This window comes from Myotis yumanensis, unplaced genomic scaffold (assembly GCF_028538775.1).
Source record: "Myotis yumanensis isolate MYYU_CA2020_CCGP unplaced genomic scaffold, mMyoYum1.0.hap1 SCAF_9, whole genome shotgun sequence".
Lineage (NCBI taxonomy): Eukaryota > Metazoa > Chordata > Mammalia > Chiroptera > Vespertilionidae > Myotis > Myotis yumanensis.
In genome coordinates, this window is record NW_027223760.1 from 10,906,361 (window position 1) to 10,922,645 (window position 16,285).

General features: G+C 44.1%; 1 protein-coding gene and 1 pseudogene across 5 annotated transcripts in view; one reads left to right on the forward strand and one right to left on the reverse strand.

Annotated features, from left to right (window-relative positions):
- Positions 1-16,285, forward strand: part of ST7 (suppression of tumorigenicity 7) — a 296,978-nt gene that overhangs the window by 94,162 nt on the left and 186,531 nt on the right. The window lies entirely within an intron of this gene.
- On the reverse strand, positions 3,440-15,532 carry LOC139016626 (U1 small nuclear ribonucleoprotein A pseudogene; annotated as a pseudogene).

The window sequence follows — 16,285 nt, forward strand, 5'->3', positions numbered from 1 at the left end:
CGGTGCACAAAAATTTGTGCACTCGGGGGGAAAGGGGGTTCCTCAGCCCATCCTGTGCCCTCTCCCAGTCTGGGACCCCTCGGGAGATAATGACCTGCTGGCTTAGGCCTGCTCCCGGGTGGCAGAGGGCAGGCCCAATCCCTGGATGCAGCCCCTGGTCGGGCTCAGAGCAGGGCCGATTGGGGAGTTGGGGCGCCGCCACCTGACACGCACAGAGCAGGGCCCATCAGGGGGGTTGGGGCTCCATACCCTGTCACACACAGAGCAGGGCCCAACAGGGGGTTGAGGAGCTCCCCCCTCTCACTCACAGAGTAGGGCCAATAGGGGAGTTGGGGCACTGCCCCCTGTCACACACAGAGCAGGGCGGATCAGAGGGTTGGGGTGCTGCCCCCTGTCATGCACAGAGCAGGGCCCATCAGGGGGGTTGGGGCTCCATACCCTATCACCCACAGAGCAGGGCCCATCAGGGGGTTGGGGAGCTCCCCCCTGTCACACACACAGCAGGGACCATCAGGGGGTTGAGGAGCTCCCCTCTGTCACTCACAGAGTAGGGCCGATAGGGGAGTTGGGGCACCGCCCCCTGTCACACACACAGCAGGGCGGATCAGGGGGTTGGGACGCCGCCCTCTATCACCCACAGAGCAGGGCCGATCAGGGGGTTGGGGCACCGCCACTGTCACACTCAGGGTAGGGCCGATCAGGGGGTTGGGGCGCCGCCACTGTCACACTCAGGGCAGGGCCGATGGGGAGGTTATGTTCTACCCTGTCACACACAGAGCAGGGCCCGTGGGGCGGGGGTGGGGGGGAGTTGGGGTGCCGCACCCTGTCACACACGGAGCAGGGCCCGTGGGGGGGTGGGAGTTGGGGCGCCGCACCCTGTCACACACACAGCAGGGCTGATCAGGGGGTTGGGGTGCAGCCACTGTCACACTCAGAGCAGGGCCGATGGGGAGGTTATGGCTCTACTCTGTCACACACAGAGCAGGGCCCGTGGGGGGGGGGGGGGTGTTGGGGCGCCACACCCTGTCACACACAGAGCAGGGCCGATCAGGGGGTTTGGGCGCTGTCCCCCGTCACGCTGATCCGGTGCCAGGAGGCCTCGAGGCTCCACTGATCCCGGTGCTGGGAGGCATATTACCCTTTTACTATATAGGACAGAGGCCTGGGGGACGGCTGGTTTGCCCTGAAGGGTGTCCTGGATCAGGGTGGGGGTCCCCACTGGGGTGCCTGGCCAGCCTGGATGAGGGGATGATGGCTGTTTGCAGCTGGTCACACACCCTTCAGGGTGGGGGTCCCCACTGGGGTGCCTGGCCAGTCTGGGTGAGGGGCTGAGGGCTGCTTTCAGGCTGGCGGTTGTTGATTGAAGCTCCCAACGGCTCCTTTTTTTTATTTTATTCTGGGCCAGCTTTAGCTCTGGCTCTAGCTCTGAGAGCAGGTATCTGGTTTGTTTCGGTTCTGTAATCGAAACAATGTATAACTTCAGCTCTGAGATCCTGGCCTATATTTGTTAGAATGTTTCAAACTGCCGGCTCAGAGGCCGCCAAGTCAGGCGGGGAACGTTGGAGTCTGCAGTCACTGGAGCAAGCAAGCCTCATGTTCGCTTCCAGCTGCCTGGCTGCCGGCCGCCATCTTGGCTGACAGTTAATTTGCATAAGGATATGCTGATTAGCCAATGGGAAGGGTAGCGGTCGTACGCCAATTACCATGTTTCTCTTTTATTAGTGTAGAAGAAGAAGATTAGTGTAGACTAGAGGCCAGTGCACGAAATTCCTGCACAGGTAGGGTCCCTAGGCCTGGCCAGCGATCAGGGACCATCTGTGGGGTGACCAGTGGGGTGATCAGGGCCCCCCCGCTCACACCCACCTTGGCCTTGCACTGCCTGCCGGCCCTGCCCCTCATTGCCACTGCTGATTGCCATCTATGGTGCAACTGGCAGGGCGATCAGGGCCCCCACTTGTACCCACTTTGGCCTGGCACCGCCTGCTCACCAGCCCCACTCCCCTGCCATCTGTGGGGTGACCAGTGTAGCGATCGGGGCCCCCACTCACACCGGCCTTGGCCTGGTGCCACCCACTCACCAGACCTGCCTCCTGCCGCCAGTTGCCGTCTGGGGTGTGACCAGGGCCCTCGCTCTCACCCGCCTTGGCCTGGTGCTGCCCGCTCACCTTCTCCACCATCCCACCACAGTCCCACTCTCATCGGGACCCAACGAGGCCAGTAGGGCCTCCACTGCCACCCACTGCCAGCACTGCATCACCAACGCCCACCATATTCTGCGCTGCCCCCTGGTTGGTCAGCGCACGTCTAACTCCCAGTCGGTCAAACTCCTGCCCGTGGGGACGCTTGCATATTAGCCTTTTATTATATAGGATAACTAGAGGCCTGGTGCACGAAAATTGTGCATGGGGGGGGGGGGTCCTTTAGCCCGGCCTACGCCCTCTTGCAATCCGGGACCCCTTAGGGGATATCCAACTGCCAGTTTAGGCCCGATCCCGCAGCATGATCAGGCCTAAACTGGCAGTCGGACATGCCTCTTGCAATCTGGGACCGCTGGCTCCTAACTGCTCTCCTGCCTGCATGTCTGATTGCCCCTAACCACTCGCCTGCCTGCCTGATTGCCCCTAACCACTTGCCTGCCTTCCTGATCACCTCTAACCACTCTGCATGCCTGCCTGATCACCCCTAACTGCTTGCCTGCCTGCCTGATCGCCTCTAACTGCTCACCTGACTGCCTGATCGCCCCTAACCACTCACCTGCCTGCCTGATCTCCCCTAACCACTCTGCCTGCCTGTCTGATTGCCCCTAACCACTCTGCCTGCCTGCCTGATTGTCCCTAACTGCTTGCCTGCCTGATTGTCCCTAACTGCTTGCCTGCCTGCTTGATCACACCTAACCGCCTCTGCCTCGGCCCCCACTGCCGCGGCTTTGTCTGGAAGGTTGTTTGGCTGTCCAGTCTAATTAGCATATTATGCTTTTATTATTATAGATAATCATAATAACTAACAATTTGGGTTCCCTTTCATTGTGCCGGTCACTGAGTATTGCCTTTAACCCTGTTTATAGACTAGGAAGAAGATACTTTCCCAGATAACAGTAAATTGTGAACCAGGATTTACTAGTAAACCCAGGCTTCCTGCATAAGACTATAAACCCTGGGAAGGCAGGAGCCATACCTATGTATTGTTTTATTCCTAGTGCCTAGTATATATGTAGTACGAGTATTAAGTCTTCAAGAAATACATGTTGAACAAATGGCTTAAAAAAATTAAACATCAAAAAACCCCACAACACTTTAATTCCAGCCTAACCACTATAGGGGCAGTGGACAATGTCTGGGGCCAATCTTTGGGTGTAGTGCTCCAAGAAGGTTCCTGAAGGGGACTTAACTTCAGGGAGCTGAGCACCAAACAGGACAGGGGCAGGCATGGGGAAAAGGCACTACTCCTTGGCAAAGGAGATCTTCATGGAGTTGTTCTGGGTATCATGGGCAGCCTCTGCCTGCGCCTCATCATCAAACTCCACGAAGGTGACATTGCACCGCCCTGGGACTAGGCAGACCTCCTTGAAGCCAGGGAACAGGGTTAAAAGCATGGACAGCATGAACTCATTTTCTCAGGTAGGTTGTAAAGAATGTGCTTTGGTGGGTTTTCTGAAAGAGGCTTGGCAGGTGGCATCTGGCCCGGCATAAACTGCTGTGTGGGAATGGCCTCCAGTGGGATCTGGCTGGGCGCGAGGCCTGGAGGTGAGATCATGCCAGGGGTGGCATGTAGGGAGGTTGACCCTGCATGTGGTGCATGATGTGGAGCTCCTGAGTCATTGGTGGCATGCCCGGGACAGGCCCCGGGGCTGCCCCCACTGTGGGGGCAACTGCAGCCAAGGCTCCTGGCTCTTGGGATTCCTCTTCTGTGTATGGTCTCACTCCACAAAGGTGCCCTTCATCTGGGCAGTGATATCCGAGTTGGCCTTGGTGTACTGGATGCACATGTGCTTGTCGTAGAAGGGGAAACCCTGCATGGAGCGGGGCATTGGTGGTGCTGTGACCTTGTCACGACAAAAGCCTGGCCCTCATCTTCAGGCTCTATGACACCAGGGTATCCAGGACCTGGCCAGACTGGGAGAAGACGGCACAGAGACTTACTGATTTTCTCATTGAGGTTGTTGATATGAATAGTGTGGTTGGGGCAGGAACTGCCATGAGAGACCTGCCGAGGTAGGGCAACAGAACCACAGTTCCAGCATGTGGCGCCTGCTGGGTTTGGGTCAAATAACTTTTTATTTTATTTTTAGAATTTTACTGAAATATAACTCACATACAGTAAAATCTGCCCCATTAAAGTATACAATTCAGTGGTTTTTAGAGGTGTGCAATATTATCACTATCTAATTTTAGAGTGATTGTATCACCCCCAACGAAACTCCTACCCATTAGCAGGCACTTTCCGTTTCCCCCTCCCCCCGTCCTTTGGAAACCACCAGTCCACTTTCTGTCTCGGTGGATTTTCTTATTCTGGAATTTTCATATAAATGAAATTATACAACATATGCCTTTTGTGGCTGGCTTCTTTAGTTTTGCACAATGTTTTCAAGGTCCATCCATATTGGGGCTTGCGTCAGTGCTCCAGTACTCTGTTGCTGAATGTAATTCTATGTATGGATATACCACATTTAATTATTCATTAATCATTTTATGGGGATTTGGGTTGTTTGTACTTTCTAGTCGTATGAATAGTACTACCATGAGCATTTGTATACAAGTTTTTGTGAGTACATATGTTTTCATTTCTCATGGGAATCTTGTGGTAACTGTATGTTTAACATTTGGAAAAAAATCCCAAACTGTCTTCCAGAGTGGCACAATCACTAAGACCTGTCATGGAAATCCAGAGCTTGACAGTAGTTAAGAGTAGTGAAAACAGATTTTATTCAGGATTATTGTCATAGGGAGAAAGAGACCTCAGTATGGAACTGGGCTGAATTCCAGTACAACAATGAAAAGTGGGGATTTATAGCCAAGGAGCAGGATGGGACTAGGGGGCAGGGAATCAGTAGATGGAAAATTACTAAGGGGGTAGGACAGTTTTTTGCTATACTGATCTAACAGGATTCTTTTATTTTTTGAATAAGTTTTTATTGAATTTTTTTTTTTTAGAGAGAGAGGAAAGGAGAAGGAGAAATAGAAACATGAATGACGAGAGATAAACATTGATTGGCTGCCTCCTGTGTGCCCCCTACTGGGGATTGAGCCAGCAACCCAGGCATGTGCCCTTACTGGGAATCGAACCGGTGACCTCTTGGTATATGGGACGACCCTCAACCTATTGAGCCACACCAGCTGGGCCCTAACAGGATTCTTGCTGAAGGCAAGCTAGGGTGATCAGCTATCACTTGGTCAGATAGTGAAGGTGATTAAATATTAATGGTGGGGGATTCTGACTAAACCTACTTAATAAGATTTTTGCTAAAAACTGGGCAATGCAAGGCAGACAGGCAAGTCTAAAAGTCAAGGCCCAGTTGGAAAGAGGATTGAGAGGACCCTGATTAAAGTCTAGTCGAAGAGAGACTCTTTGTCAGACCCATAACAAATAATTCAGGTATTATCTGTCCGTGGTTTTCCCTCAACTGTATTAGCAAGGAGGTTCCAATAAATTATTTTAAATTTCCTTAAATTCTATATAGTTGACATTTCATTCAGCATCCAATAGCTATTTATTGACTTGGTGTTGACTGATCTGGGATACAGCTTATGCACTATTTTCTTGAAGCTGGTAAAGCTACTTTATTTTAAATTTAATGCTCACAAATTAGTATTTGTGTTTTGTTTGTTTTAAAATCTGTATGGAAACATTTAGCAAATCTGATAGTTTAGGCCTCTTTGGTATATTCTCACTTATGCTGTAAAGAAAAAAGTGAAAGACAATATCATATATTATTGTAGGGTTCATAGTTTAGGATACTTGTTTCATTTAAATAAATTACTATTTCCACCATAAATGTACATTTTAAGTATAATGAATACCTAATTTCTTTCTTCCTTTTTTCACTGTTCTTTTCTTTTATAAAAAGAATTTTCTTCTGTGCTTCAGAGTGGTGTTGGCTCTGATCCAGTACTGAATTGTTTTATTACTATTATTACTTTATCCGATTTACTGAAACATTGTTAGAGTAGATCATTTATAAATTAACCAGCAGATGCTAAAAATGATTTCAACTTTCTCACAAACTGGTGTTTTTTTTTTAAAATCCTCACTCGATATTTTTCCATTGGTTTTTAGAGAGAGTGGAAGAGAGAGGGAAAGACAGAAAGAAATATCAATGTGAGAGAAACACATCAGTTGGTTGCCTCCTGCACGAGGCCTGATCAGGGCCCTAGCCGGGGAGGAGCCTGCAACCAAGGAATATGCCCTTGACTGGAATCGGACCTGGGACCTTTCGGTCTGCTGAGCCAAACCGGCTAGGTTTCAGAAACTGTTTAATCCTATATTTTTTCTACTTTACTACCACTCATCTGTAGTATGTCATGTATCTTTAAATACTGCAAATTAAAATTTATTTTGAGGATTTAGCAATGCTCCTGAAAAGAATTGGCTGTCTTGGGGAGCTGGGAATCCAGAGTTGTTGCTCAATTAGAAAAATGAAGGCCTCCCTGAGTGACTCAAGCAGAGCTTCCCGAAGGTTAGCTACAGCCTCTCCTGTGCAGTTAATAACTAGTGTGTGCCGACTCTCTTGTAAAGATTATAATTGCTTGGGTTACATTCACATTCATGACACATGCCTCTCACCTTATGTGGTGCTCATTCTCTGTTTCTTTAACTAATGTGCCATTTTGCCTTTCATTTTGGTGTGGGGAACTACGCTTTTAGGGGATGTAAAGCAGAGAGCAGCTGGGGGAAGAATGAATACTCGGAACCCAGTGCCAGGATTAACATACTGATGCAGATTCTGAGAAGGGATCTTTTGAGTTAGTTAAAAGGAAACACCAAGTGGAACTGCAGCTGGCCTTGCCCTGGCACGTGATGCTAGTCAAGGAGGTACTTGGCTTCACTCTGCTGCATTTTATTCTCGGGTTGCCAGCTGCTTCAAGCCAGCTGCTTGGGCACAGCTAAAGTAAAGGCAAGAAAATTATCACTATATACCTGTATTTTATGTTTGAAAATCTGCTATTAATATCTAAAGCTTAGAATGTTGTCAATAGCATTCGGATGAAAGCTTAAAACTTAGAGATCCAAAAGAAAAATAGTTTATCCTTTCTGCCTCTGCAGAAGTAGTTTTCAAAGGCTGTGCCTCCCCTTTTTGGATAATTTTTAGAATAAAGGGAACATATTTTTCATTTTCACTCTTACAGTGTGATTAGATATCATTGAATTTTAATAAGTACATTGCAAAAATGAATAGGCATGTATTTTAAGTTTCATGGATTTAGAATTTGCAGGAAGAGGAAAGTAACTACTAAAATTTTTTAAAATATATTTTATTGATTTTTTACAGAGAGGAAGGGAGAGGGATAGAGAGTTAGAAACATCGATGAGAGAGAAACATCGATCAGCTGCCTCCTGCACACCTCCTACTGGGGATGTGCCCGCAACCCAGATACATGCCCATGACTGGAATCGAACCTGGGACCTTTTAGTCCACATGCCGACGCTCTATCCGCTGAGCCAAACCGGTTAGGGCAGTGGTCGGCAAACTCATTAGTCAACAGAGCCAAATATCAACAGTACAACGATTGAAATCTCTTTTGAGAGCCAAATTTTTAAACTTAAACTATATAGGTAGGTACATTGTTATTAACTTAATTAGGGTGCTCCTAAGACTTAGGAAGAGCCACACTCAAGGGACCAAAGAGCCGCATGTGGCTCACGAGCCGCAGTTTTCCGACCACTGGATTAGGGCCGTGGTCGGCAAACCGCGGCTTGCGAGCCACATGCGGCTCTTGGGCCCCTTCAGTGTGGCTCTTCCACAAAATACCACGTGCGGGCGCGCACTTACAGTGCAATTGAAACTTCGTGGCCCATGCGCAGAAGTCGGTATTTTGTGGAAGAGCCACACTGAAAGGGCCAAAGAACCGCGTGTGGCTCGTGAGCCACAGTTTGCCGAGCCACAGTTTGCTGACCACTGGGTTAGGGCACTAAAATTTAAATGCCATCCTGCAATGGACTTTCTGAATAAGAGTTTGATATGTAATTCAACCCTTCTCTTCTGTGAACTTGCCCATTTCAGATTCTAAACTTTATGTTTAGCAATAGACAATATTGCTTCCTTTTGCATCCTTTTGATTGATTATAATTACTAGAAGACTGTCTTAACTTGTTCCTTTATGGATTCTTCAGTGAAAAACACAGGTATTTAAGGGCATCAGAGTTTACACGAACCTTCCCAGTGCACATTGAAGTACAGTTTGGTTCAAGGGTTACCAGCCTGCACCTCCTGAGCTGTGAACCCGGCTTTCAGGCTCTTCCTCTTTGGGTCATGCTTCTCATACTTTCTTGTTAGAAGTTTTAGAAACAGAATGGCATAGGATGCTGAAACAGGACCCCCTTGAAGTCCTTTTAAATTAGGTTAACTTTGCATCCTGCCTTGCAATATATTCATGATTATTTATTTATTATTTTTTTAAATTAAATCTTTATTGTTCAGATTATTACATTGGTTGCTCTTTTTTCCCAGCATAACTCCCCTCCACCCAGTTCCCACCCCACCCTCCGCCCTCACTCCCCACCCACTGTCCTCATCCATAGGTGCACGATTATTGTCCAATCTCTTCCCTCACCCCCCACACCCCTTTCCCTCCTCAAGAATAGTCAGTCCATTCCCTTTCTATGGCCCTGATTCTATTATATTCACCATTTCATACTGTTCATCAGAATATTTATTCACTTGATTTTTAGATTCACTTCTTGATAGATGTGTATTTGTTGTTCATAATTTGTATCTTTACCTTTTTCTTCTTCTTCCTCTTCTTAAAGGGTACCTTTCAGCATTTCATATAATACTGGTTTGGTGGTGATGAACTCCTTTAGCTTTTTCTTATCTGTGAAGCTCTTTATCTGACCTTCACTTCTGAATGATAGCTTTGCTGGATAAAGTAATCTTGGTTGTAGGTTCTTGGTATTCATCACTTTGAATATCTCTTGCACTCCCTTCTGGCTTGCAAAGTTTCCGTTGAGAAATCAGCTGACAGTCGTATGGGTACTCCTTTGTAGGTAACTGACTTTCTTTCTCTTGCTGCTTTTAGGATACTCTCTTTGTCTTTTGCTCTTGGCATTTTAATTATGATGTGTCTTGGTGTGGTCCTCTTTGGATTCCTTTTGTTTGCAGGTGAACAGGAGCCAGAAATAGGAGAGAGATTCAACCACTGCAACTGGCCCAGCTTCTGATACGGATTAAGGAAGTGAAGAGTGTCAGCTCAAGGTAGAAACCAAAGAGGTGCTCAGGCAGTAAGGTACATGGTAGGCCACTGCAAAAGGGAGTTTGTGACAAAGAAAGGCGGAGCTAGTAACTCAAAACCTTATACTTACTGTTTTTAGAAGTGCCGGCAGGCTGAAACCCACCAGGGAGCACTGAGACTGAGCTTTAGTCTTTTTTTAAAGTTTTATTTATTTATTTATTTATTTATTTATTTTTAAATTGTTTTATTGCTTAAAGTATTACAAAGAGTATTATATATGTCTCCTTTTTTTTCCCTCCCCTTGACCCCCCCCTAGCCTCCCATGCCCCTGAGTGTCTTGTGTCCATTGATTAAGCTCGTATGCATGCATACAAGTCCTTTGGTTGATCTCTTACCCCCTCTCCCATCCCCCAACCATCCCCAGCCTTCCCACTGTAGTTTGACAGTCTGTTCAATGTTGCTCTGCCTCTGTATCTATTTTTGCTCATCAGTTTATAATGGTCTTAATTATCCGTAAATGAGTGAGATCGTGTGGTATTTTTCTTTCGTTGACTGGCTTATTTCACTTAGCATAATGCTCTCCAGTTCCATCCATGCTGTTGCAAATGGTAAGAGTTCCTTCTTTTTTACAGCAGCATAGTATTCCATCGTGTAGATGTACCACAGTTTTCTAATCCATTTATCTGCTGATGGGCACTTAGGCTGTTTCCAGATCTTAGCTATGGTGAATTGTCCTGCTGTGAACATAGGGGTGCATATATCCTTTCTGATTGGTGTTTCTGATTTCTTGAGATATATTCCTAGAAGTGGGATCACTGGGTCAAATGGGAGTTCCATTTTTAACTTTTTGAGGAAACTCCATACGGTCTTCCATAGTGGCTGCACCAATCTGGATTCCCACCAGCAGTGCACAAGTGTTCCCTTTTCTCCACATCCTCTCCAGCACTTGTCCTGTGTTGATTTGTTGATGATAGCCATTCTGACAGGTGTGAGATGGTACCTCATTGTTGTTTTGATTTGCATTTCTCGGATGATTAGTGACTTTGAGCATGTTTTCATATGTCTCTTGGCTTTCTGAATGTCTTCTTTTGAAAAGTGTCTATTCAGATCCTTTGCCCATTTTTTGGTTGGATTGTTTATCTTCCTTTTGTTAAGTTGTATGTGTTCCCTATAAATGTTGAAGATTAAACCCTTATCGGTGATAACATTGGCAAATATGTTCTCCCATGCAGCGGGCTTTCTTATTGTTTTGTTGATGGTTTCTTTTGCTGTACAGAAGCCTTTTATTTTGATGTAGTCCCATTTGTTTATTTTCTCTTTAGTTTCCAATGCCCTAGGAGCTGTATCAGTGAAGAAATTACTTCGGCATATGTCTGAGATTTTGTTGCCTTTGGATTCCTCTAGTATTTGTATGGTTTCCCATCGTACATTTAAGTCCTTTATCCATTTTGAGTTTATTTTTGTGTATGGTGTAAGTTGGTGGTCTAGTTTCACTTTTTTGCATGTATCTGTCCAATTTTCCCAACACCATTTATTGAAGAGACTGTCTTGACTCCATTGTATGTTCTTGCCTACTTTGTCAAATATTAATTGAGCATATTGGTTCAGGTAGATTTCTGGGCTCTCTATTCTATTCCATTGATCTATATGTCTGTTCTTGTGCTAGTACCAGGCAGTTTTGAGAACAGTGGCTTTGTGATACAGCTTGATATCTGGTATTGAGAGCCCACCTACTTTGTTCTTCTTTCTCAGGATCGCTGCAGCTATTCGGGGTCTTTTTTTATTCCAGATGAATTTTTGGAGAGTTCGTTCTAGGTCTGTGAAATATGCCATTGGTATTTTAATGGAAAGTGCGTTTTATTTATAGATTGCTTTGGGTAGTATGGACATTTTAATGATGTTGATTCTACCAGTCCAAGAACATGGTATGTTCTTCCATCTGTTTATATCTTCCTCTATCTCTTTTTTCAACGTCCTGTAGTTTTCTGAGTAGAGGTCTTTTACATCTTTAGTTAAATTTATTCCTAAGTATCTTAATTTTTTTGGTGCGATGGAAAATGGGATTGCTTTTTTAGTCTCTCTTTCTGTAAGTTCAGTATTGGTGTATAGAAATGCCATAGATTTCTTGGCATTAATTTTGTATCCTGCTACATTGCCAAATTCATTTATTTTTTATTTTTTATTTTTATTTATTTATTTTTAAATTAAATCTTTATTGTTCAGATTATTACATTTGTTCCTCTTTTTTCCCCCCATAACTCCCCTCCTCTCAGTTCCTGCCCCACCCTCTGCCCTCACTCCCCACCCACTGTCCTCATCCATAGGTGTACGATTTTTATCCAGTCTCTTCCCGCATCTCCCACACCCCTTCCCCCCCAAGAATAGTCAGTCCATTCCCTTTCTATGTCCCTGATTCTATTATAATCACCAGTTCATTCTGTACATCAGATTATTTATTCACTTGATTCTTAGATTCACTTGTTGATAGATGCATGTTTGTTGTTCACTATTTGTATCTTTACCTTTTTCTTCTTCCTCTTCTTAAAGGATACCTTTCAGCATTTCATATAATACTGGTTTGGTGGTGATGAACTCCTTTAGCTTTTCCTTGTCTGTGAAGCTCTTTATTTGACCTTCAATTCTGAATGATAGCTTTGCTGGATAAAGTAATCTTGGTTGTAGGTTCTTGGTATTCAGCACTTTGAATATTTCTTGCCATTCCCTTCTGGCCTGCAAAGTTTCCGTTGAGAAATCAGCTGACAGTCGTATGGGTATTCCCTTGTAGGTAATTGAGTCTCTTTCTCTTGCTGCTTTTAAGATTCTCTCTTTGTCTTTTGCTCTTGGCATTTTAATTATGATGTGTCTTGGTGTGGTCCTCTTTGGATTCCTTTTGTTTGGGGTTCTCTGCGCTTCTTGGACCTGTATGTCCATTTCTTTCACTAGGTGGGAGAAGTTTTCTGTCATTTCTTCAAATAGGTTTTCAATATCTTGCTATCTCTCATCTTCTGGCACCCCTATTATTCTGATGTTGGTACGCTTGAAACTGTCCCAGAGCCTCCTTACACTATCTTTGTATTTTCGGATTCTTTTTTCATTTTGCTTTTCCGGTTGGGTATTTTTTGCTTCTTCGCATTTCAAATCTTTGACTTGATTCTTACGCTCCTCTGGTCTGCGGTTGGGTGTCTGTATAATATTCTTTATTTCAGTTAGTGTATGCTTAATTTCTTGTTGGTTCTTTATCACAACATCGAGGGTCTCATTAGATTTCTTGAGGCTCTCATCAAGTTTATCGGCAGTTTCTAGAAGATTATTGAGAAACCTCAAAAGTGCATTTTTTAGCTCTATATCCTCCATTTCTGTCATGTTTCTTTGTCTCCGCATTTTTTATGCTTTCTTGGTGCACCCCCTTGTGGTCTTTGTGGGCAGTTTTGTTGTAGTTAAGCCTTGATTGTTGTCGGCAATACTGGGTGTAAATTGACCTCCAGGGTAACTGGCTATGAGAGTCAGCTGTGTCTGCGGTGGGAGAGTTCTGTGCTGGATCTCTAGGGTGGTGCTAATCTAGCTTTTGCCTGGGGCTATCCAGCAAATGCCTCTGTGCAGGGCTTGGGCAGGGCGGGTCCCAGGGGATCTACAGGGTGGGCGGAGCGAGCAGTTACGGCTGCTCTCAGTTCCGTCCCCAGCGGCTCTGCAACCGCTGCAAACCCCGGAGAGAAAGCTGCCTTCCCGCTTCTCCCGTTTTGAGTCTGGGTCCCTAGAGACTCGCCCGGATCTGGAGCTCAGAGTCTGAAACTCCCTCCCAATTGAAAACAACAACCGCGCCCTCCGCCGCCGGCCCGCTCCACATGCACTCTGCACCTTAGTATTTCACTTCAGCATTGCACCTCCTCTGAGTCTGGGTATGGTTTCATCTTTCCTCCTAGTTGTAGAACTTCCACTCAGCCAGCCTTCCTGTGGTTCTGGATGATGTCCGTTCCGTCTTTTAGTTGTATTTTTGAAGTGGTTGTTCGAGGCAGCAAACTCCGGCATTAACCTATGCTGCCATCTTGGTTCTCCAAATTCATTTATTAAGTCTAATAGTTTTTTGATGGAGTCTTTAGGGTTTTTTATGTATAATATCATGTCATCTGCGAATAAGGACAGTTTTACTTCTTCTTTTCCAATTTGGATGCCTTTTATTTCTTCTTCTTGTCTAATTGCAATGGCTAATACTTCCAGTACTATGTCGAACAGGAGTGGTGAGAGTGGGCATCCCTGTCTTGTTCCTGTTCTTAGGGGAAATGGTTTTAGTTTTTGTCCATTGATTATGATGTTGGCTGTGGGTTTGTCATATATGGCTTTTATTATGTTGAGGTATGATCCTTCTATTCCCACCTTGCTGAGAGTTTTTATCAGAAATGGGTGTTGGATTTCGTCAAATGCTTTTTCTGCATCAATTGATATGACCATGTGGTTTTTTTCTTTCAATTTGTTTACGTGATGTATCATGTTTATTGATTTGCGGATATTGTACCATCCTTGCATCCCTGGGATAAATCCTACTTGGTCATGGTGTATGATCCTTCTGATGTACTGCTTGATCCGATTTGCTAAGATTTTGTTGAGGATTTTGGCATCTATGTTCATGAGGGATATTGGCCTGTAATTCTCTTTCATTGTGTTGTCTTTACCTGGTTTTGGTATTAGGGTGATGCTGGCTTCATAGAATGAGCTTGGAAGTGTTCCTTCCTCTTGAATTTTTTGTAGTAGTTTGAGGAGGATAGGTTTTAGTTCTTCCTGGAATGTTTGGTAAAACTTCCCTGTGAAGCTATCTGGCCCTGGGCTTTTGTTTGCTGGAAGCTTTTTGATGACTGCTTCAATTTCTTCCATAATTATTGGCCTATTGAGATTTTTAGATTCTTCCTGATTGAGTTTTGGAATGTTGTATTTTTCTAGGAATATGTCCATTTCCTCCAGGTTGTCTAGTTTTTTGGAGTAGAGTTGTCCTTAGTATTTTTTAACAATCATTTGTATTTCTGTGGGGTCTGTTGTTATTGTGCCTCTATCATTTCTGATTTTGTTTATTTGGGTCCTCTCTCTTTGTTTCTTTGTGAGCCTGGCTAGAGGTTCATCAATCTTGTTTATCCTTTCAAAGAACCAGCTCTTGGTTTCGTTGATTTTATGTATTGTTTTTTTGGTCTCTATGTCATTTATTTCTGCTCTGATCTTTATTATCTCCTTCCTTCTGCTCACTCTGGGCTTTTCATGTTGCTCTCTTTCTAATTCTTTGAGATGTAGAGTTAGATGATTTACTACTATTTTTTCTTGTTTTTTGAGGTAGGCCTGTAGGGCTATAAACTTCCCTCTCAGGACTGCTTTCATTGTGTCCCATAGGTTTTGGATTGTTGTGTTTTAATTGTCATTAGTTTCCAGGATGTTTTTAATTTCTTCTTTGATCTCATTGGTAACCTAATCAATATTTAATAACATGCTATTCAGCTTCCAAGTGTTTGAGTATTTTGGGTTGTTTTTATTGTAGTTTATTTCTAATATTATGCCATTGTGATCTGAGAAGATGCTTGGTAAGATTTCAATCTTCTTGGATTTGGGTAGACTTTGCTTGTGACCCAATATGTGGTCTATTTTTGAAAATGTCCCATGTGCACTTAAGAAGAACGTATATTCTGTAGCTTTAGGGTGAAATGTTCTAAAGATGCCAGTAAGTTCTTTCAGTTTTAGAGTTTCATTTAGGAGTCCTGTTTCCTTGTTGATTTTTTTGTCCAGAAGATTTATCCAGTGATGTCAATGGGGTATTAAAGTCCCCTACTATGATTGTATTGCTGTCGATCTCTCCCTTGATATCCTCCAGAAGTTTTTTATATATAGATGCTCCTGTATTGGGTGCATATATATTTACCAGAGTTATAGCCTCTTATTGTATTGATCTCTTTATTATGAAGTGGCCTTCCTTATCATTGTTATGGCCTTCATTTTGATATCTATTTTGTCAGATATAATTATTGCTACCCCTGCTTTTTTTTTCATTTCCATTTGCCTGAAATTTTTTTTCCCATCCCTTCACTTTCAGTCTGTGTGAGTCCCAGGTTCTGAGGTGGGTCTCTTGTAGACAGTACAGACAGTGCTCTGGTTACGTTGGACATGATGTACATCGTTTCCTGGTTACATCACCATCTCCCATTTATTTATATAAAAAAAAAGTTCTGTCATTTCGACATATGTACATATGTGCTTTATGTTTTTTATTATTTATTTACCACAAGTAAAGGTCAGGAATTGTTATCTTTCTTTTAAATTACTTTTTACTGTTTCACTTCATTACTGTTGTGTATGTGCTCCAAGTGAGTGACGTAGGTGCTTATGTAGGTGGGTTCTGACTTATGGTGAAAATCGCGTTATGTCGTGCGGTAGGAAAAGATCGCCAACGTAACCCGAGGACCTACTGTATATATATGGGTCATGTTTTCTTATCCATTCAGCTACTTGATGTCTTTTGATTGGAGTATTTAATCCATTTACTTTTAAGATTATTATTGATAAGTACATGTTTGTTGCCATTTTTATTCTTTATGCCTGTGTTTCTTCCTCCCTTTCCATTCCTTCTTTTTACAGCAGTCTCTTTAGCATTTCTTGCATTGCTGGTTTGGTGATAATAAACTCCCTTAGCCTTTTTTTTATCTGTGAAGCTCCTGATTTCACTTTTAATTGTGAATGATGGCCTTGATGGATAGAGTATTCTTGGATTCAGTACATTGCTTTTCATCACTTTGTATACTTCATGCCATTCCCTTCTGGCCTGATGTGTTTCTGTTGAGAAATCAATTGATGGTTTAATGGGAGGTCCCTTGTAGTTAACTTTCTGTCTCTCTCTTGCAGCCTTTAAGATTCCTTCTTTGTCTGTTATG